Source organism: Scyliorhinus torazame, chromosome 1 (genome assembly GCF_047496885.1).
Source record: "Scyliorhinus torazame isolate Kashiwa2021f chromosome 1, sScyTor2.1, whole genome shotgun sequence".
In the NCBI taxonomy this organism is placed as follows: Eukaryota; Metazoa; Chordata; class Chondrichthyes; order Carcharhiniformes; family Scyliorhinidae; genus Scyliorhinus; species Scyliorhinus torazame.
In genome coordinates, this window is record NC_092707.1 from 91,164,830 (window position 1) to 91,187,729 (window position 22,900).

Consider the following 22,900-nt stretch of genomic DNA (forward strand, 5'->3'; position numbering starts at 1 on the left):
GTGATCTCAGAGACATGGGTGGGGGATGGTAAGGTGTCAGATATATATAGGGAAATGAGGGACGAAGGGGAGACTATGGTAGATGAACTAAAAGGGAAATGGGAAGAAGAGCTGGGGGAGGAGATCGAGGAGGGGCTGTGGGCAGATGCCCTAAGCAGGGTAAACTCGTTGTCCTCGTGTGCCAGGCTAAGCCTGATTCAGTTTAAGGTATTACACAGGGCGCATATGACTGGAGCACGGCTCAGTACATTTTTTGGGGTGGAGGATAGGTGTGCGAGGTGCTCGGGAAGCCCAGCGAATCATACCCATATGTTTTGGTCATGCCCGGCACTACAGGGGTTTTGGATGGGGGTGACAAAGGTGCTTTCAAAAGTAGTGGGGGTCCGGGTCGAACCAAGCTGGGGGTTGGCTATATTTGGGGTTGCACAAGAGCCGGGAGTGCAGGAGGTGAGAGAGGCCGATGTTTTGGCCTTTGCGTCCCTAGTAGCCCGGTGCAGGATATTGTTAATGTGGAAAGAAGCCAAGCCCCCGGGGGTGGAGACCTGGATAAATGACATGGCAGGGTTTATAAAGCCAGAGCGGATTAAGTTCGTTCTAAGGGGGTCGGCTCAAGGGTTCACCAGGCGGTGGCAACCGTTCGTTGAATACCTCGCAGAAAGATAGATGGAATGGAAAAAAGAAGGCAGCAGCAGCAGCCCAGGATCGGGGGGGGGGGGGGGAGGGGAGGGGGAGGAGGAACCAGAAGGACTCTCAGGGTTGTTAATATATACTGTATAATATGTATAGGTCGTTGCGACAGATAATTATATATTGGACTGTTAAATTATATTTTTGGAGAGTGTTACTTGTGATAAGGCAGTTGCCAATTAGGGTTAGTTTTCATTTTTGTTATTTATTATTTATTCATTTTTTGTTTATAAAATAGGTCATTGTTATTTGTGTTGTTATAATATTGTGTAAAGGATGCACAATGTACTGTGTTGGTTGACCAAAAATGTTCAATAAAATATTTATTTTAAAAAAAATTAATGCCCTTCAGGGAAAGAAATCTACCATCCTTACTGGCCCTGGTTTATATCAAAAGCCAGGAAATCCCAAGTTCACTCCCCAGGTTTGTCCTATTAGCTCAATTCGTACATGCATGTTCAGCTGTAATGATGCTCAGTGTTGAAAAACATGCTTCCTATGTTCCATGTCAAAGCTTCCTAATCAAGAATGGTCACTTGGCTGAGACACTGGAGACTACCAGTACCCACTACTACACCCTCGCAATGGTTTAGTGTCTCCAAGTGGAGGGAGAAAACTGAGGGAGACATTCTCTCTGAGCCCCTGGAATAAATTCCAGTCTGCAACTCACTTCTGGGTGGCCATTACAGAAAGACTTGCATTTATACAGAGTCTTTCACAACCTCAGGAGGCCCCAAAATGCTTTCCAAACAATTAAGTTGTCACTATTGTAATGTAGGAAATACGGCAGGCAATTTTCACACAGTAAGCTCCCACAAAAAGTGATGTAATAATGACTAAATATTATATTTCGGCGTTATTAGTGGTGCAATATATATTGAATAGTATTCCCTGGCTGTCCCTCAAACTTATGTCATGGAATCTTTTGTTTCTGCCAGAGAGGGAAGATAAGCCCTGCCTAAACAACAGCAACTGGGATGGTGCAGCGCTTCCCCATGTAGTACATTTGAAGGATTTATCATAAGTTTAAAAATGCTGATGTTACAACCCCTGCGATGGTCACGAGTGTGGACCATTCGGTTCCCCATGATCTCTACAGAGTATGAGCTGTCCCGGTAATGGGGTGGGACCTCCCCTTTCATGAGGGGAGCCCACAGAGTATAAAAACCCCGGCCTGAGTGTAGGTCGGGGCGGGTGACTCTTTGGGGAGTGTTGCAATCTACCCTTTGTTCCATGTGGTCACTCTCTGCGGATTCTACAGCTGAGTAGGCTGCAACTTACAGGGTGCACAACAAAACTCTTACATCAGACACTGTCCAGAAGCACATTACAAATGTACCAATACAGAGTAGCACAGTGGTGCAGTGTTTAGCAATGCTGCCTCATGGCGCTGATGACCCGGGTTCGATTCCGGCCCCGGGTCACTATCCGTATGGAGTTTGCACATTCTCCCCCAGTCTGCGTGTGTCTCACTCCCACAACACAAAGATGTGCAGGTGGTTTGGCCCTGCTAAATTTGCCCCTTAATTGGAAAAATTAAAACTAACTAAATAAATGTACCAATACTTGCATGCAGTACCAGCTATGCCTGTACATGGTCCCTGTGATAAAGGTTCGAAAATGCTGTCACTTTACATTGGATAGTTAATAAAACAATTGTTGATTGGTGAATGCTAAATCGAATCTGTCTGCAGTTGCAGGCTTTGGCCATTGAGTGTCACCGCGGGTCAGCCTACATTTTTGAGCCAGCAGCCTTATCAGTATAGATAAGTCTATAAATAAAACTGAAACATTTTATAATATATTTTGATGCCTGAGAGATTTCCTGGACTGCTTTGTACTTTACTGCTCCCTTGATAAGATCCTCTTCATTCCGCCCCTACCCTCCACTGCATCCTCAATGCTCGTTTTTGGCTAACTGCTGGGTGTTACGGATGCCTTGTCAGCTCTCAACATTGGCTATGAGACTGAACCAGGAACATAACGTTTTAAGGTGGGGAATGATCGATTTGTTCCAGGAGTCATAGACATAGACATAGAACATAGAACATAGAACAATACAGCGCAGTACAGGCCCTTCGGCCCACGATGTTGCACCGAAACAAAAGCCATCTAACCTACACTATACCATTATCATCCATATGTTTATCCAATAAACTTTTAAATGCCCTCAATGTTGGCGAGTTCACTACTGTAGCAGGTAGGGCATTCCACGGCCTCACTACTCTTTGCGTAAAGAACCTACCCCTGACCTCTGTTCTATATCTATTACCCCTCAGTTTAAGGCTATGTCCTCTCGTGCTAACCATTTCCATCCACGGGAGAAGGCTCTCACTGTCCACCCTATCTAACCCTCTGATCATTTTGTATGCCTCTATTAAGTCTCCTCTTAACCTTCTTCTCTCTAACGAAAACAACCTCAAGTCCATCAGCCTTTCCTCATAAGATTTTCCCTCCATACCAGGCAACATCCTGGTAAATCTCCTCTGCACCCGTTCCAAAGCCTCCACGTCCTTCCTATAATGCGGTGACCAGAACTGTACGCAATACTCCAAATGCGGCCGTACCAGAGTTCTGTACAGCTGCAACATGACCTCCTGACTCCGGAACTCAATCCCTCTACCAATAAAGGCCAACACTCCATAGGCCTTCTTCACCACCCTATCAACCTGGGTGGCAACTTTCAGGGATCTATGTACATGGACACCTAGATCCCTCTGCTCATCCACACTTCCAAGAACTTTTCCATTAGCCAAATATTCCACATTCCTGTTTTTCCTTCCAAAGTGAATCACCTCACACTTCTCTACATTAAACTCCATTTGCCACCTCTCAGCCCAGCACTGCAGCTTATCTATATCCCTCTGTAACCTGCTACTTCCTTCCACACTATCGACAACACCACCGACTTTAGTATCATCTGCAAATTTACTCACCCACCCTTCTGCGCCTTCCTCTAGGTCATTGATAAAAATGACAAACAGCAACGGCCCCAGAACAGATCCTTGTGGTACTCCACTTGTGACAGAACTCCATTCTGAACATTTCCCATCAACCACCACCCTCTGTCTTCTTTCAGCTAGCCAATTTCTGATCCACATCTCTAAATCACCCTCAATCCCCAGCCTCCGTATTTTCTGCAATAGCCTACCGTGGGGAACCTTATCAAACGCTTTGCTGAAATCCATATACACCACATCAACTGCTCTACCCTCGTCTACCTGTTCAGTCACCTTCTCAAAGAACTCGATAAGGTTTGTGAGGCATGACCTACCCTTCACAAAGCCATGCTGACTATCCCTGATCATATTATTCCTATCTAGATGATTATAAATCTTGTCTCTTATAATCCCCTCCAAGACTTTACCCACTACAGACGTGAGGCTCACCGGTCTATAGTTGCCGGGGTTGTCTCTGCTCCCCTTTTTGAACAAAGGGACCACATTTGCTATCCTCCAGTCCTCTGGCACTATTCCTGTATCCAATGATGACATAAAAATCAAAGCCAATGGTCCAGCAATCTCTTCCCTGGCCTCCCAGAGAATCCTAGGATAAATCCCATCAGGTCCCGGGGACTTATCTATTTTCAGCCTGTCCAGAATTGCCAACACCTCTTCCCTACGTACCTCAATGCCATCTAATCTATTTACCTGGAGCTCAGCATGCTCCTCCACAACATTATCTTTTTCCTGAGTGAATACTGACGAAAAATATTCATTTAGTATCCCGCCTATCCCTTCAGACTCTACACACAACTTCCCATCCCTGTCCTTGACTGGTCCTACTCTTTCCCTAGTCATTCGCTTATTCCTGACATACCTATAGAAAGCTTTTGGGTTTTCCTTGATCCTTCCTGCCAAATACTTCTCATGTCCCCTCCTTGCTCGTCTTAGCTCTCTCTTTAGATCCTTCCTCGCTACCTTGTAACTATCCATCGCCCCAACTGAAACTTCACACCTCATCTTCACATAGGCCTTCTTCTTCCTCTTAACAAGAGATTCCACTTCTTTGGTAAACCACGGTTCCCTCGCTCGGCACCTTCCTCCCTGCCTGACCGGTACATACTTATCAAGAACACGCAGTAGCTGATCCTTGAACAAGCTCCACTTATCCAGTGTGTCCAACACTTGCAGCCTACTTCTCCACCTTATCCCCCCCAAGTCACGTCTAATGGCATCATAATTTCCCTTCCCCAGCTATAACTCTTGCCCTGCGGTGTATACTTATCCCTTTCCATCCTTAACGTAAACGTCACCGAATTGTGGTCACTGTCCCCAAAGTGCTCACCTACCTTCAAATCCAACACCTGGCCTGGTTCATTACCCAAAACCAAATCCAATGTGGCCTCGCCTCTTGTTGGCCTGTCAACAAACTGTGTCAGGAAACCCTCCTGCATACACTGTACAAAAAACGACCCGTCTAATGTACTTGAACTATATCTTTTCCAGTCAATATTTGGAAAGTTAAAGTCTCCCATAATAACTACCCTGTTACTTTCGCTCTTATCCAGGACCATCCTCATCAGGATCATTCTCATAATATAAGAAATAGGGCTCGGTTATTAATAAACCAACTTTATTAAAACAAAAGAAAGCAAAACAATATTTAAACTTCTAAACTTCAACTCTAACAATAACAGATTACATGTAATTTCTTAATCTTAACATACTAGTTCCCAATAAACAACACAAACAGAACATGAAACTCTCATTCGACTTTCACAGGCAGAAAAGACAACACTTGCATTTACAAAACAATTTTTCTTCTGCTAGGGACATTCGTTCTGAAACCATTTTCCAAAGCCTGCCTCGGTGGCAACTTTTGACCTTCTCAGTCAATTTCCAAAGACTACCCTCTGTAACTGTAGAGAACAGCACTCTTTCTCTCTCTCTCTCTCTCTAAGCCCCTCAGACATAAGTTCTCTACTGGGGTTTCCAGGCTTGAACCATTCATAGTTAACTTAACTGTTTGATTGTCTACTCCCGTTTATACAAAAGAACGGAACCATGCTATTGATATCCAACTAACCTCCCATTCATGGACAAAGGCCATTAGATTCTGTAATGGGCTAATAGCTGGTCAGACAGGAGTGTCCCGAAGAAGAATGGATCTGGGGCACCATGTGTATTCCCACTAACGGGTTTAAGTCTGACTGGGACAATGTAACTCAGCCAGGTGTGGGCATATCCCTCTGACACTGTGCTGGGATGTTTTAGTCCCCTTCTGTCTGTTTAAACCCTAATTTGCCTACTACATTGGAATCTCATTTCTGGACCTAATTTCCGAATATCTCCCTCACATAATATTGGACATGGACTGACATGCCCTTAACCAATAGCCTCATTATTTGGCTAGCAATCAAATGTCTCCCTTCTATATTACTCTCTCCCCAACTCCCTCTCCCATGACCCACCTCTCTATTCCCAACCCCTCTCACTTTCCTCCACCCTCTGCTCCGACCTCTCTTACTCTCTCCACATCTTCCACTCTTCCACTAATCTTTCCTCCTCTCTCTCTCCGACCTCAGTCTCCCTCCCCATCTCTCTCCCTAACTCTCTCTCTTACCATCTTTTACTCCACACCTCTCTCTCCTGCTTTCTCTCCTCACCCTCTCTCTCTCCTCATCCCCTCTCTCTCCTCCTCCCCCCTCTCTCCACCTCCCCCTCTCTCCCCACATCCCCCTCTCTCCCTACCTCCCCCGCCTCTCTCCTGCTCTCTCCCCACCTCTCTCCGTTTCTCTCCCCGCCTCTCTCCACCTCTCTCTCCCCTCCCTCTCTCCGCCTTTCTCCTTCTCTCTCCCCTGTCTCTCTCCCCGCCTCTCTCCCTGCCTCTCTGGCTCACTCTTCCCGCATATCGCTCTCTCCCCCAGCTTCTGTTCTGTGCTATATTTTCTATGTTTTTCTATGTTCTCTCCCTCTCTCTCTCTGTCCACCTCTCTCTCACCCCCCTCTCCCCACCGCCCCCAATCTCCCCACCGCCATTCTCTCTCCCTGCCTCGCTCCCTCTCTTTCCCCGCCTCTCTCGCTCTCTCTCCCCGCCTCTCTCGCTCTCTCTCCCCGCCTCTCTCTCCCCACCTCTCTCACGCTCTCTTTGTCCACCTCTCCCACTCTCCCCACCTCGCTCCCTTTGCTCACCTTGCTCTCTCTCCACCTCCCTCTCTCCCCACCTCTTTTACTCTTTCCCATCTGAATCTCTTTCTCTCTGTCCTCTCACTCTTTTCCCTCCTCCCGCTCTCTCAGTTTCTTTCCCTCTCTCTGCCCTCATCACCTTTCTCTCTCTCCATCTTTCCTTCTTCTGTCTCTCTTTTCTACCACAATACACCTTGAAAATACTGCATGGCTAGAATACAAAATTAAGGAGTTCACAGAATTTGTAGTGCAGCCATTTTTTGATCTACCTGCTGTGGTGTTGGGTGTTCTGACACACAGATGAGCCAACACGGTTGTATATGGTACAACGCTATTTTATTCAAACTTACTATGTACAGTTTTGTCTTTGCACTCTGCACGTGGGGGTTCCCTGCTTGTGATGTTGTAACAGCTCTTCTCTGTTTCTTTGTCCCCAGACCTACTGACCACCAGGTGTCGTGCTCGTGCTTTTTATGTGGTTGGTGTTCTTGTCTGTGATTGGTTGTGGTGTTGTGTGCTCTGATTTGCCTGTTGGTGTGTCCATCATGATGTGTGTGTTTGAATATCATGACATCCCCCCTTTTTACAAAGATATGTGCCTACGTGGTAATAAATATGATCGTGTTGTGAGTGCATCTAAGAGTGTGTGTGTCGTGTGCATCTTGTGAGTTACCTGTAGCTGGCAAGATCCTATGGACGGGATGACGTTCCCGTTATAGTCAACCATCTTGAGCCGGGATGGCGTGATGGGTGGTTTGACCTTCATGGCCTGGACTGCAGAATATGCAATCAGGTTGGCGGATGCGCCGGTGTCCAGACGGAAGGCAACGCGCGATCGGTTGACCGTCAGGGTGGCACACCACTCATCGGCTGAATTGATGGCATTGACCTTGTTGACATCGATGACGGAAACGCGGAAGGCATCCTGGTCATCTGCATCACTTAACTGGAAGTCTTGATGCGTGGGCTGGACGGTCCTGACTTGTCTGCGAGATTGTCGAGGATGCGCCGGATCCATGGGTTGAGCCGAACGACAGTGGGCTGCGTAGTGGCCCATCTTGCCACATCTGAGGCACTGTCGGTTTTTTGCAGGACATTGCCCTTTTAAATGTAGAGCTCCACAATTGCCGCACGTCATGACGTCACGGCGTTCGTTGCGCCACTGCGCATGCGCAGAGCGATCTTGCGGTGGGCGCGCCTGCGCAGTGCGTCCCTCGTTGTGGCCGTTATTTTTGGCGCGCACCTGCGCGGGAGACCGCGAAAAGCGCGGGAAGCGGCCGCTGTCGTCCGGGCCGTGGGTCGGGAAGTAATCGACGGCCTGGATGCGTTCGACGTCGTGGGCGGCCTGGCTTGCCGATTCGACGGCTGGGGACCCCCTCCGTGCCAACCCGGACGCCTGAAATCGGGCAAAACGGCAGGTAGCATTTTCGTGGAGGACACAGGCTTCCACAGCAGACGCTAAGGTGAGGCTTTTTATTTTAAGAAGCTGCTGGCGTAGGCCACTAGAGGCAACGCCAAAAACAATCTGGTCCCTGATCATGGACTCTGTGGTGGTGCCGTAACCGCAGGACTGCGCTAGAATCCGGAGGTGCGTCAAGAAGGGTTGAAAAAGCTCCTCCTTACCTTGCAGGCGTTGCTGAAAGAGGTATCTTTCAAAACTTTCATTTACTTCAACTTGAAAGTGCTGGTCCAGTTTGAGGATGACCGTGTCATATTTGGATTGGTTTTCGCCTTCTTCGAACACCAGTGAGTTGAAGACGTCGGTGGCGTGCTGACCTGCGTAGAAGAGGAGCATTGCAATCTTCGTTTCATCCGAGGCACTCTGTTTTTCGGTGGCACGGATGTACAGGTCAAATCGCTGCCTGAAGAGCTTCCAATTGGTACCTAGGTTCCCCGCGACTTGCAACGGCTGCGGTTTGTCGGTGTGGTCCATGTCCAGAATGGCAGGTTAGTAGGCAGGTATCGATCCACTCCTGTACCATGTGGTGTTGGGTGTTCTGACACACAGATGAGCCAACACGGTTGTATATGGTACAACGCTATTTTATTCAAACTTACTATGTACAGTTTTGTCTTTGCACTCTGCACGTGGGGGTTCCCTGCTTGTGATGTTGTAACAGCTCTTCTCTGTTTCTTTGTCCCCAGACCTACTGACCACCAGGTGTCGTGCTCGTGCTTTTTATGTGGTTGGTGTTCTTGTCTGTGATTGGTTGTGGTGTTGTGTGCTCTGATTTGCCTGTTGGTGTGTCCATCATGATGTGTGTGTTTGAATATCATGACACCTGCAATATGCCAATGGGCCTGAGTACCTTTCCATTAACTAATTGCAGATATCGGGTTCAATTAGATCTGTTTGTTTTATGCGTCAGATATTTCAATTTGTGGCATAGTGCGGAAAGCTGCTATTAAACAAAACCTGTTCCTGAATTTGTGAATGCACGAATTTCACAGCATTACCTAGTTGCATAAAATTATTTCATTTTTCCTAGCTATCCATAAATAGCATCCTTCAAGCAAGTGACTTAAGTCCACAGACATATGTGATATGTGTGTTAAGGCACTCCCTCTCTCACTGTACTGAGGATTATGTGAGAAATCAGGACTGTACCTCCAACTGTTTCCATTACTTCCGAGAATCTTTACCTGTATTAACTCATCCTCGGGTTCTACCGAGAAAATCTTCAGGATCAAACTGTCACTGTTGTTAGGAAAACAAAGATGGTTTTAAGTGATTTATATTTGTTTTCATAAACATTAGAAATTAGATGTAGTTTTAAATGTGTTTAAGTTAATGTTTCTGTGCCTAGAAGGGTAAAACCGAAAATATTCATGCTGGACAGTGGTGTTTGTATGTGTGGGTGTTGGTTAAGTTCCAACTCTATTTCTTTTTTTAAAAAAAATATTTTAATTCACATTTTTAACATATTTTCAACAAACCCCCCCCCCTTACAGAAATAAGAAAAAACAAAGAACACATAAATAAACATCTTATAGCTATGTCACAAATTCCCCCAATATACAAGCCCCCCATTAAACAATAATAAACACAGTAGTAAACACAAAGTACTCCCCCCCCCCCCCCCCCCCCCCCCCGCCTCCCCCCTCCGGGTTGCTGCTGCTGCTGACCACTTCCTAACGCTCCGCTAGAAAGTCTAGGAATGGTTGCCACCGCCTGAAGAAACCTTGCACAGATCCTCTCAAGGCAAACTTTACCCTCTCCAATTTAATGAATCCTGCCATGTCGCTGATCCAGGCTTCCACGCTTGGGGCCTCGCATCCTTCCACTGTAGCAGAATCCTCCGCCGGGCTACCAGGGACGCAAAGGCCAGAATACCGGCCTCTTTCGCCTCCTGCGCTCCCGGCTCATCCGATACCTCAAATAGTGCAAGCCCCCAACTCGGCTTAACCCGGGTGTTTACCACCTTAGACACCGTCCTCGCAATGCCCCTCCAGAACCCATCCAGCGCTGGGCATGCCCAGAACATGTGGACATGATTTGCTGGACTCCCCAAACACCTCACACACCTGTCCTCCACTCCAAAAAAACGACTCAGCCTTGCCCCAGTCATGTGCGCCCTGTGCAGAACCTTAAGAGGGGGAAGAATTTACCCTACCCAGGGCGTCCGCCCACGTACCCTCGTCTGTCTCCTCCCCCAGCTCCTCCTCCCACTTATCGTTCAGCTCCTCCAACAAGGCCTCCTCCTCCTCCTGCATCTCCTGGTAGATCGCCGAGACCTTGCCTTCTCCAATCCACACTCCCGAGAGCACCCTAACCTGGATCCTACGTGCTGGCAGCAGCGGAAATTCCCTCACCTGCCGTCTTACAAATGCCCTTATCTGCATGTACCTGAAGGCATTTCCAGGGGGGAGCCCGGATTTTTCCTCCAACGCCCCAAGGCTCGCAAACGTCCCATCTATAAACAGGTCCCCCATCCTTCTAATACCTGCCCTGTGCCAGCTCAAGAACCCCCCCTCCATTCTCCCCGGGAGAACCGATGGTTCTCTCGGATCGGGGACCACACCGAAGCCTCTGCCTCCCCCCTGTGGCGTCCCCACTGCCCCCAATTTTTGAGGGTCGCCTCCACCACTGGACTCATGGTGTTCCTTGTCGACGGGAGCGGCAGTGATGCCGTCACCAGCGCTCTCAGGCTCTTTCACGATGCCCCCTCTCCCTCCATTACCCACTTGCGTATCATCGCCACATTGGCAGCCCAGTAGTACCCACACAGATTAGGCAACGCTAGCCCTCCTCTGTCCCTGCTGAGTTCCAACTGTATTTCAGTGCTTAGAGACGACTACAGCATGAACAATAAATAAACCAACAGTGGTTGCTTAGCAATTGGGGCCTTGTAAGGTAGAGAAGCTTTTAAATTTCAGTTTCGCTGATTTGATTGCAGTTGAACATGGGCAGTAAAGAGAAGGCAGGTCTCAAAGCTCTGTTAGAAGTAATTGATTTAGAAGGCTAGAGAGGGACCATCTCTCTCAGCTTTGATGGACAAAAAGCCATACCATGTGGTAATGGGTAAGAAAACAAGTGCTGAGATCTGAAGAGCAGCTAGTATAAGGAAACTGAAGAAATGAAGAGAAGTTTCCAAGACGTCTGAGGTTAAAGGTACTCGAACATTGAACTGTCAGTAAAGACAAACCAAGCTGAGAAGAAGGCTGAGAAGCCAGAAAAATATTTGAAATGATTTTCAGGTTTGTGAGATTTGTGGAGTAGTTGAAATAACTATGGAAATCGGTGGCTGGATCTCAGAGTTTGTGTAAAAGCAGTTAAGACAAAAGAAATCCTAAAGGGTTTGGTGCAAATTCCTGGACTGGATTTGCTGTTAAAAGTGGAGAGGAAGCAATATCATTTGGAAAACCTGGTCTGGATTTTGGAGTGCAAACTGCTAAGAGAAAACATAATTATGAGAGAAGATTTTAAAGCACATTTTTGGGAGTGGAGTTTGGAAACTCATGTGACAATCATCTGGAGCGATCCTGAGGAGACATCCACAAACATTCACTTGGGGTTCAGAGTGGAGAGTGAATTTTGTGTGCTTAAAGGGACCTTGTTTTAATGAGACCATTGTAAATTAAGATATACTTTGTAATCCGTGTTAATCCTAAAACCTGTGTGTCCATGCTTGACATTAAGACAACATTTGATTGTGTGTGGCATCAGAGAGCCTTAACACAATTGAAGTCAAAAGGAATCGGGGGTAATTCTCCAGGCTTTCAAGTCAGTCTTGGCACAAAGGATGATGATTGTGGTTGTTGGAGTTCAATCATCTCAGACTCAGTACATCACGACAAGAATTCCTCAGGTTAACTTCCTGGGCTCAACCATCTTAATTTGCTTTGTCAATGACCTTCCTTCCAACATAAGGTCAGAAAAGAGGATGTTTGCTGATAATTGCACAAGGTTGAATATAATTTGCAACTTCTCAGATAATGAAGCTGTCTATATCTGCATTAAGCAAGACCTGCACAATATTCAGGCTTGGACTCATAAGTGGCAAGGAACATTTTTGCCACACATGCCAGCCAATGACCATCTTCCCTTGGCATTCAAAGGCATTACTGTCACTGAATCTCCAGCATCAACATCCTGGGGGGTTACCATTGACCAAAAACCTAACTGGACTAACCATATAAATACTGTGGCTTCTGAAGTGGTCAGAGGCTGGAAATTTTCTCACTTCCTGACTCCCCAAATGTCCAGTATCTCCAAGGCATAAGTCAAGTTTGTGATGGAATACTCTCCACTTGCCTTGATGTGTGCAGCTCCAACAACACTCAAAGCTTGACACCATCTAGGGCAGTGTTTTTCAAACTTTTTTTCTGGGGACCCATTTTTACCAACTGGCCAACCTTCGGGACCCAACTCGACCTTCGCGACCCATGCCAGCTGGCCTTTGCGGCCCACGCCGGCTGACCTTTGTGGCCCACGCCAGCCTATCTTTGCGGCCTAAGCTGGCTGACCTGCGCGACCCACCATTTTCTCTTACCTTGTTTGCTGCTGACAAAAATGGAGGAAATGGTTTTGGGTCCCTTTGGCCCTCGTACACGCTCCTCCAATTGAACCTGTTGAATGAAAGTGAAGCCTTCCCGTGTCGGAAAATAGGGTGCGCGATTCTCCACTCCCGCGGCGGTTGGGAGAATCGCCTGGGCCGCCAAAATTTCCCACGACACCAGTCCGACGCCCTCCCACAACTCTCCCAAGCGGCGGGAACGGCCCCGTCCAGTTCCGCGGGCCGCAGGCCGGAAAATCGCGAGACACCCAAAATGGCGATTCTCCGGCACCCCTGCTATTCTCAGGCCCGGATGGGCCGAGCGGCCAGCCCAAAACGGCGGGTTCCCCCCCGCGCCGTCCACACCTGGTCGCTGCCGGCGGGAACAGCGCGGGAATGCTGGGGGCGGGGGGGGGGGGGGGGATCCTGCACCAGGGGGTACCTCAAATGTGGGGTGGCCCGCGATCGGTGCCCACCGATTGTCGGGCCGTCCTCTCTGAAGGAGGACCTCCTTCCTTCCGCAGCCCCGCAAGATCCGTCCGCCATCTTCTTGCGGGGCGGACTCGGGGAGGACGACAACCACGCATGCGCGGTGGACGACAGTTATGCGGTGCCGGCCGCATCATGTATGCGGCGCCGCCTTTACGCGACGTCAAAGCCTGGCGCGTGTAGATGACGCGGCCCCGCTCCTAGCCCATTATCGGGCCCTGAATAGGTCGGGATAGGGGCCGTTTCGCGCCGTCGTGAACCTCAACGGCGTTCACGACGGCGTGGGCACATCGGCGCGGGAGTGGAGAATCCCGCCCAGGCAGTCTCCATCTGTCCAAAGTTCTGCCTTTTTTTCCTGTAAAATTGTATCAAATAAAACCCCCCAGACCTTGTAAAAAAATGAATAAAACGCTCCCGAACGTGTAAAACAAAGAGCTGCGAACGTTTAAAAAAATAAGCTGCCGCACTGCGAATGCGTGTCCAATCATCGGCGTGCATGTGCATAGTTTTGCGCATGTGCGCTGATGATCTGGCATGCATGCGCAGTGCGGCCGCATTTTTAAAATATGTTCGCGGCCATTTTGAAGGCCGCTTGCAGCCGGCGTTATTAACAGCCGGCTGTTACGCGCAGATTTGCACGATCGGGAGCGCCGCGACGGACGGCTCCGCGACCCTCGCGACACCCGCCCGCTACCCACCCGCGGGTCGCGCCCCCAGTTTGACAGTGCCTGATCTAGGGGAAAACACACAGCTTGATCAACACCCCATCTATTACTTTAAATATTCACTCTCTGTGTAGCGTACAGTGGCACCAGTACGTACCACCTATAATAAAAACAAAAAATGCTGGAAAAAACTCCGCAGGTCTGCTAGCGTCAGTTAACATTTCAAATCCGTATGACTCTTCAAAGCTCGGAAGCAGAGTCATATGGACTTGAGACATTCTCAGTTTCTCTCTCCACAAATTCTGCCAGACCTGCTGAGTTTTTCCAGCATTTTCTGTTTTTATAATTCAGATTTCCAGCATTTGCAGCATTTTGCTTTTATGTACCATCCACAAGATACACTGCAGCAACTTCCAAAGCTCCTTCAATACCACTTCCCAAACACACAGCCTCTACCACCCAGGAGAACAAGGCAATGGATGCATGGAAAATGCTGCCACCTACAAGGTCACCTCCAAGTCGCACATCTTCCTGACTTGAAATAATGTCACTGCTCCTTCACTGTAGCTGGATCAAAACCCTGGAACTCCCTCCCCCATGTGTGTAATGCAACGGTTCAAGAGAGCGACTCACCATCACCTTTATCAGTGACTCACCATCACCTTTATCAGGGACATTGTTGATGTTTGCCACTGACGCTCACAACCCATGTACAAATAAATAAATAAGTTTTTAATCGATCACAAATAGACATCGACCACCTCCACCGCCCATCCCCACCTCTGTTTCGTTTAATCTGCAGCTGGTATCCTCATCCACAACTTTTTTTGAACCTCTGTGCTTGACTATTCCAATGGCCCCTTGGCTTTCCTCTCATCTTCCACCCTCCATAAATTTGAGATCGTCAAAACTCTGCTTCCCATATCCTAACTCCTACCAATTCCAGATTACCCATCACCTCTGTCTCCCTGTTTGACAATGCATCGATTAAAAAAAAAACTCATCTTGTTTTGAAATTCCTTCGTCACATTGCCCCTGCCTATGTCTTTAACCTTTTTCAGCTCGGCAACCCTGTGAAATTTCTGTACTCTTCCAGTTCTGACCGTTTTAAGTATCTCCCATTTTAATCACTGATAACTATGCCTTCAGCTACCTAAACCCTAATGCCTGGAATCCCCTCCCTAAACTGCTCATGAAATATCTGTCTCTCCTCCTCCTTTAAGAAGTTCCTTAAAGTCTACTTCTTTAACCACACTTTTGGTTACTTGTCTTAACATCTTTCTGTGTTACTTGGTGTCATATTTTGTTGGATAAACCTCCTGTGAAAGGCCTTTGGACATTTTACCATGTTAAAGGCATTATATAAATACAAGTGTTGTTGTTAAGTGAAAGCCCGAGGATGAGCCCCATTAAAGTGCAATCCGTGAGCTGTGTAAATATAAAGAACTCAATCCATAAAATGGAATGACATTCTGATTGGCCTTCATGTCAAAGGACGAGTGAATAAAAGATAGTTTTTAACGTTTGCTTTCAGCATTTCAAAGTGTTCTTCAGTTCCCATTTTCATCAATGTTTTTCAAATAAAAACCTTTCTTGCTGAATTTCTCCAAGGTTTTCTGCATTTTTAGGTATGCAGCTTTACCGCCACTCATTTCTCCCTTTTTTTAAAGCATAAAGTAAAACCTGAAAAAAAAATTGGTTTTCGTTGGTGATATAAATTATATTAAGAGGCTTTAACTGTTTGAGAGGTTCCAAAATCCTCCACGTTAGGCAAGTTACGTTCATACCCGATCAACTGTAGTTGGGGAAGATAAAGGAGGTTTTGACATGATGAAGGAAAACGATCAGTAGAAAATATTTGGGAGTCTAAACAGATTGGGTGTGAATTGCAGCAACAGCAGTCTGATGAAGCCACTTGCTGCTCGGCGTATCGCATGCGACTTAACTCTCTTATTCCGCATTTCACCAAGTAAAAAGGCATGTGAATCTGACTGTGCTAGAGGAAGGTAATGCTGTGAGGCCAGATATTTCCCCAGGCAAAAGTGTGAGGTGATGCATTTTGGGAGGGCTAACAAGGTAAGGGAATACATTATGAATGGTAGGATGCTAGGAAGTACAAAGGACCAGAGTGTTCTTGGGGTGCATGTCCATTGATCCCCGAAGGCAGGAGGACAGGCAGATGAGGTGGTTAAGAAGGCATATGGGATACTTGCCATTATTTGCCAAGGCATAGAATACAAGAGCAGAGAGGTTATGAACGAGCTGTATATAATGCTCATTAGGGCACAGCTAGAGCACTATGAGCAGTTCTGGTCGCCACACTATAGGAAGGTTGTGATTGTAATAGAAAGGGTGCAGAGAAGATTCACCAGGATGTTGCCTGGGCTGGAGCCTTTCAGCTATGAGGACAGGCTGGTTAGGCTGGGGTTGTTCTCCTTAGAGCAGAGAAGGCTGAGGGGGGACCTGGTTGAGGTGTTCAAAATAATGAAGGACATAGATAGGGCAAATAGGAAGAAGCTTTTCCCCTCAGTTGAAGGGTCAACTATCGTCCAGTGGCTCTGACATCCATCATCATGAAATACTTTGAAAAGTTAGTCATGGCACAAATCAACTCCAGCCTCCCGGATTAACTTGATCCACTACAGTTCGCCTACCACTGCAACAGGTCCACAGCAGACGCCATCTCCATGGCCCTGCACTCTACCCTGAAACACCTAGATAACAAAGACACCTATGTCAGACTCCTATTTATCGACTACAGCTCAGCCTTCAACACCATCATTCCTAATAAACTCATCTCCAAACTCCGGGGCCTTGGCCTAGGCTCCTCCCTCTGCGACTGGATCCTGAACTTTCTAACCCACAGGCCACAATCAGTAAAGATAGGCAACAACACCTCCTCCATGATCATCCTCAGCACCGGTGCCCCACAAGGCTGTGTCCTCAGCCCCCTACTATGCTCCTTATACACCGATGACTGTGTGGCCAAATTCCCGTCCAACTCAATTTTCAAATTTGCCGATGACACCACCGTAGTGGATCAGATTTCAAACAATGACGAGACAGAGTACAGGATAGAGAATCTGGTGAACTGGTGCGATGACAATAATCTCTCCCTCAATGTCAACAAAACAAAGTAGATTGTCATCGACTTCAGGAAGCGTAGTGGAGAACATGCCCCTGTCTACATCAATGGGAACGAAGTAGAAAGGGTTGAGAGCTTCAAGTTTTTAAGTGTACAGATCACCAACAGCCTGTCTTGGTCCCCCCATGCCGACACTATAATTAAGAAAGCCCACTAACGACTCTACTTTCTCAGCAGACTAAGGAAATTTGGCATGTCAGCCATGACCCTCACCAACTTCTGCAGATGCACCATAGAAAGCATTCTTTCTGGCTGTATTACAGCTTGGTATGGAGCCTGCTCTGCCCAAGACTGCAGGAAACTACAAAAGTTTGTGAATGTAGCCCAGTCCATCACGCAACCAGCCTCCCATCCATTGACTCGATCTATAATTCCCGCCTCTCAGAAAGGCAGCCAGCATAATTAAGCACCCCACGCACCCCGGACATACTCTCTTCCACCTTCTTCCATCAGGAAAAAGATACCAAAGTTTGAGGTCACGTACCAACTGACTCAAGAACAGCTTCTTCCCTACTGCCACCAGACTTTTGAATGAACCTACCTCGTATTAAGTTGATCTTTTCTCTACACCTTGCTATAACTGTAACATTATATTCTGCAGTCTCTCCTTCTTTCCCTATGTACGGTATGCATTGTTTGTACAGCATGCTAGAAACAATATTTTTCATGGTATACTAATACATGTGACAATAATAAATCAAATCAAAAATCAATAACCAGGGTGAATAGATTTGAAGAGATTTAGAGGGGATTTATGGATGGTGGGTATCTGGAACTCACTGCCTAAAAAGGTGGTAGAGGTGGAAGTCCTCACAACATTTAAGAAGCATTTAGATGAACACTTGAAACACCAAAACATACAAGGCTATGGACCAAGTGCTGGAACATAGGATTAGAATAGATAGGTGCTTGATGGCCAGTAGAGACACTATTGGCCGAAGGGTCTCTTTCTGTGCTGTAAAACTCTAGGACAGACACATATTGGCCCAACAACCTTATACAACCCCAACCCCAACAACCCCAACAACATTTGCGGAAAATTCAAGTGTACTTAGGATAGACATCAAGTTAGGTGGTGCAATAAATTGTGTAGATTTGAGCAGAAAGTTGCAAATGGAGATCACAAGATTACGTGCGTGGACAAAACTAAGGTTTTTCATGGGGAAGTGTAAGGGCGTCAATTTTGAACTTAAAAACAGAGCATTTTCTAAATGTTGAGTATAAAAATATTGCGTGTTTTTATATTACTTTGTTTCTGGCAAAGACAATCAGCGAGTTCCAGGCACCCACTACCCTCGGTGTAAAAAACTTGTACATATACACTAAACCTTGCCCCTTCAACCTATGCCCCCTAGTAATTGACCCCTCTACCCTGGGGAAAAGCCTCTGACTATCCACTCTTTCTATGCCCCTCATAATTTTGTAGACCTCTATCAGGTCGTCCCTCAACCTCCATCGTTCCAGTGAGAACAAACCGAGTTTATTCAACCGCTCCTCATAGCTAATGCCCTCCATACCAGGCAACATTCTGGTAAATCTCTTCTGCACCCTCTCTAAAGCCTCCACATCCTTCTGGGAGTGTGGCGACCAGAATTGAACACCATGCTCCAAGTGTGGCCTAACTAAGGTTCTATACAGCTGCAACATGACTTGCCAATTCTTATACTCAATGCCCCGGCGAATGAAGGCAAGCATGCCGTATGCCTTCTTGACTACCTTCTCCACCTGTGTTGCCCCTTTCAGTGACCTGTGGACCTGTACACCTAGATCTCTCTGACTTTCAATACTCTTGAGGGTTCTACCATTCACTCTATATTCCCTACCTGCATTAGACCTTCCAAAATTAATTACCTCACATTTGTCCGGATTAAGCTCCATCTGCCATCTCTCCGCCCAAGTCTCCAAACAATCTAAATCCTGCTGTATCCTCCAACAGTCCTCATCGCTATCCGCAATTCCACCAACCTTTGTGTCGTCTGCAAACTTACTAATCAGACCAGTTACATTTTCCTCCAAATCATTTATATATACTACAAACAGCAAAGGTCCCAGCACTGATCCCTGCGGAACACCACGAGTCACAGCCCTCCAATTAGAAAAGCATCCTTCCATTGTTACTCTCTGCCTTCTATGACCTAGCCAGTTCTGTATTCACCTTGCCAGCTCACCCCTGATCCCGTGTGACTTCACCTTTTGTACCAATCTGCCATGAGGGACCTTGTCAAAGGCCTTACTGAAGTCCATATAGACAACATCCACTGACCTACCTGCATCAATCATCTTTGTGACCTCCTCGAAAAACTCTATCAAGTTAGTGAGACACAACCTCCCCTTCACAAAACCATGCTGCCTCTCACTATTATGTCCATTTGCTTCCAAAAGGGAGTAGACACTGTCTCGAAGAATTCTCTCCAGTAATTTCCCTACCACTGTCGTAAGACTCACCAGCCTGTAGTTCCCTGGATTATCCTTGCTACCCTTCTTAAACAGAGGAACAACATTGGCTATTCTCCAGTCCTCCGGGACATCACCTGAAGACAGTGACAATTTCCTCTCTAGCCTCCTTCAGTATTCTGGGGTAGATCCCATCAGGCCCTGGGGACTTATCTACCTTAATATTTTTCAAGACACCCAACACCTCGTCTTTTTGGATCTCAATGTGACCCAGGCTATCTACACACCCTTCTCCAGACTCAACATCTACCAATTCCTTCTCTTTGGTGAATACTGATGCACAGTATTCATTTAGTACCTCACCCATTTCCTCTGGCTCAACACATAGATTCCCTTGCCTATCCTTCAGTGGGCCAACCTTTTTATACTCTTGCTTTTTATGTACGTTATGTACGAGACAATTCACACCTCTTTAACCTGGGGTTACCCCCATCTCTGGATCTGCAAGCACCCAACTAATTGCAAATGCTCGCATCCAAAGCACCGTCCTGCATCCCCGAACCCGTCCATACACATGTCTCTGGAACACACCTCCCCATCCACCTGAGGTAGGAGCAGCGCCCCGAAAGCTAGTGTCCGAAACAAACCTGTTGGACCTCAACCTGGCGTTGTAAGACCTCCCACTGTGTTCACCCCAGTCCAACGCCGACATCTCCACTTAATAATTTCTTAGTGATTAAGCAGATGAGGAACAAAGATAAGTAGTGATTAAGCAGATGAGGAACAAAGATAAGTAAAGACAAGGTACAATCTTACATTCAAGAATCGACCATTGTAAGTTCAGCAAATCCAAGTGTATCTGGACCAATAAGCCTCAAGTATTAACATAGCTCAAACTGAACAGTACCACCTTTAATTCATTAATATCATATAATGGGAATACAAATTGGATATTATGTATCAATTATTTCCAAAACTTGATTTAAATTAGAGTTGGGGCAAATTTAGAACCATGCTACATGTCACAAAAAGACAGGGATCTTTTTGTTTCTTTTAAATCACTTTCCTTTTTAAAACACTCTGGTGTAGTCAAAATTAAGTACCCAAGAGATTTCAGTGGAAATTAACAGCAGCAAAAATTTATGCAAAACAGGTGTGAATTAATGTGTAACTTCCTGAATACATTAATACCAGACATTTTATTCCAAGTATGCTATCATAGGAAATGTTATCTTGTCACAAATATCTAGTTCATGGTAATATTTAGTTCTGGGAAGATTGTTGTTGAAGGTAAAGTAACTAAAATGCAGGGCTTTGGAGCTTGCCAGAACACCCAAACTAAAATAGCATTTCAGAAGGTTACCCAGTGTGTGTATAATAATAACAATAATCTTTATTGTCACAGGTAGGCTTACATTAACACTGCAATGAAGTTACTGTGAAAATAATCAGAATAAAAAAGTTAGGGGACTTCCGGTGGCGATATGTAGGTGGAAGTCACACATTGGATGGCTCCTACTAGAGTCTTTGATTTTTGGACCTTTATGCCTGATCTCAATGTTTTTAGGATGAGCTTGCGTGGGAAGTCCTAAGGAATGGGTGAAATGTCAGAGTTCCAGAAGAAAGGCCAGGGAAGGAAGGGGGCGAGCTAATATCCACCAGTGAGTGCTGCTGTCCAACAGGAGGGAAGATGGCAGGAGCTGATTTGTCAGGTGGGGCCACTCCCATTACGGTTGAAATTCTGTCTAAGATGGGGAGTGGGGGGTTTGAAAGGCTGTTCACCAAGTATTTGGAGGCGAATCGGAGGGTGATGATGACCTCGCTTAAAGAGTGGGTGGAGGAGATGCTTGCCCCATTAGAGGCTGCTTTGACGATGACGTCATTGGAGATGCAGGAGCATGGACAGAAGATGAAGGGTGGAGGAGGCATTTTTGCAGCATAGCGACCAGTTCACCTTGATGGGTGAAGAGCTGCGGAGGGTGGCGATGTGTTATGTACTCTGGGATAACACAGGCTGCAACTGGATGCAGCTTTGACCAAAAGATACTCCAGACCTTGAACCAGTAGCACAGTTAGCACAGTTCTCTACGAGTTCGACTCTCTGCTAACCTAAGTGTGGTTACTCTGTCTGACTGGACCGGACTAGCTTAGCCACATGCTGGAGGTGTGATACTGTACATACACCCTGACTCACTCTGTAGATGTTCATCAGTGGAAAGTGTGAGTGCCTCATGCCTTTTATAGTGAGATACCACCCCTGAGTGTCCTGCCTGCTCATTGGTCATGTCCTGGTCTCTGTGTTCATTAGCTGCATGTCTGCATGACATCTCCCCTATTTTTTTGTATGTTCTGTTGGCATGTGGAAATGTATTTACATGTGGTTGCATATACTAACATATGTACAAGTGGTGGCATATGTGAACGTATTTACATGTGAAGACAGCTGTCCAATGCGAGAAAACAGAACATAGCAAACAAAACAAATGTTCATAAGTCCAGTCTCTGGGGCTTGCGTCTGATCCTTGTCGACCGCCGGAGAGGTGGTGGTGGGGACGACGGCGCCTTGACAGGCGAGATGGAAGCCTGACTGGTGGCCTCGTAGTTCGAGGTATCAGGAGGTGGCAAAACAACGGACGGAAATGGAGTAGAAAGCGGTTGCGGGCAGGCAACCTTGAGCAGTGCCCGTCTGTTTCGTCGCACAACAGAACCATCAGCTATACGTACAACATCCGAGCGGGGCACAGCCTGTTGAACAACGACAGCTGGAGCAGACCAGCCACCATCCGGTATCTTAATCCTGACTGTGTCTGCCGGGAATAACACAGGCTTTTGCTGGTTTCGGAGCTGCTGCACCTTCTGCAGCACTGGGAGGTGATCCAGGTTGGGCAAGTGTATGGCTGGAAGAATCGTCCGCAGGTCCCTATTCATCAGGGGCTGAGCCGGCAACATGCCAGTGGACAGTGGGGTTGCCCTGTAGGCAAGCAGCCCGAGGAAAATGTCAGAAGCAGAATCCGCGGCCTTGCAGATGAGCTGTTTCACAATGTGCACCCCTTTTTCAACCTTCCCATTGGACTGTGGATAGTGTGGGCTGGAAGTGACATGTTTGAAATGGTATGACTTGGCAAACATAGACCACCCGTGACTGTTGAAGCACGGGCCATTGTCACTCATGACAGTGAGTGGGATACCATGCCTGGAGAACGCCTCCTTACAGGCCTTGATGACAGTCTGAGATGTGAGGCCTGAGAGCTTCACGACTTCAGGGTAATTGGAGAAATAGTTAATAATCAACACGTAGTCACAACCATTCGCACGAAAGAGGTCGATGCCAACCTTGGACCACGGGGAGATCTCGATTTCATGTCGCTGGAGTGTCTCCTTGCTCTGCGCTGGCTG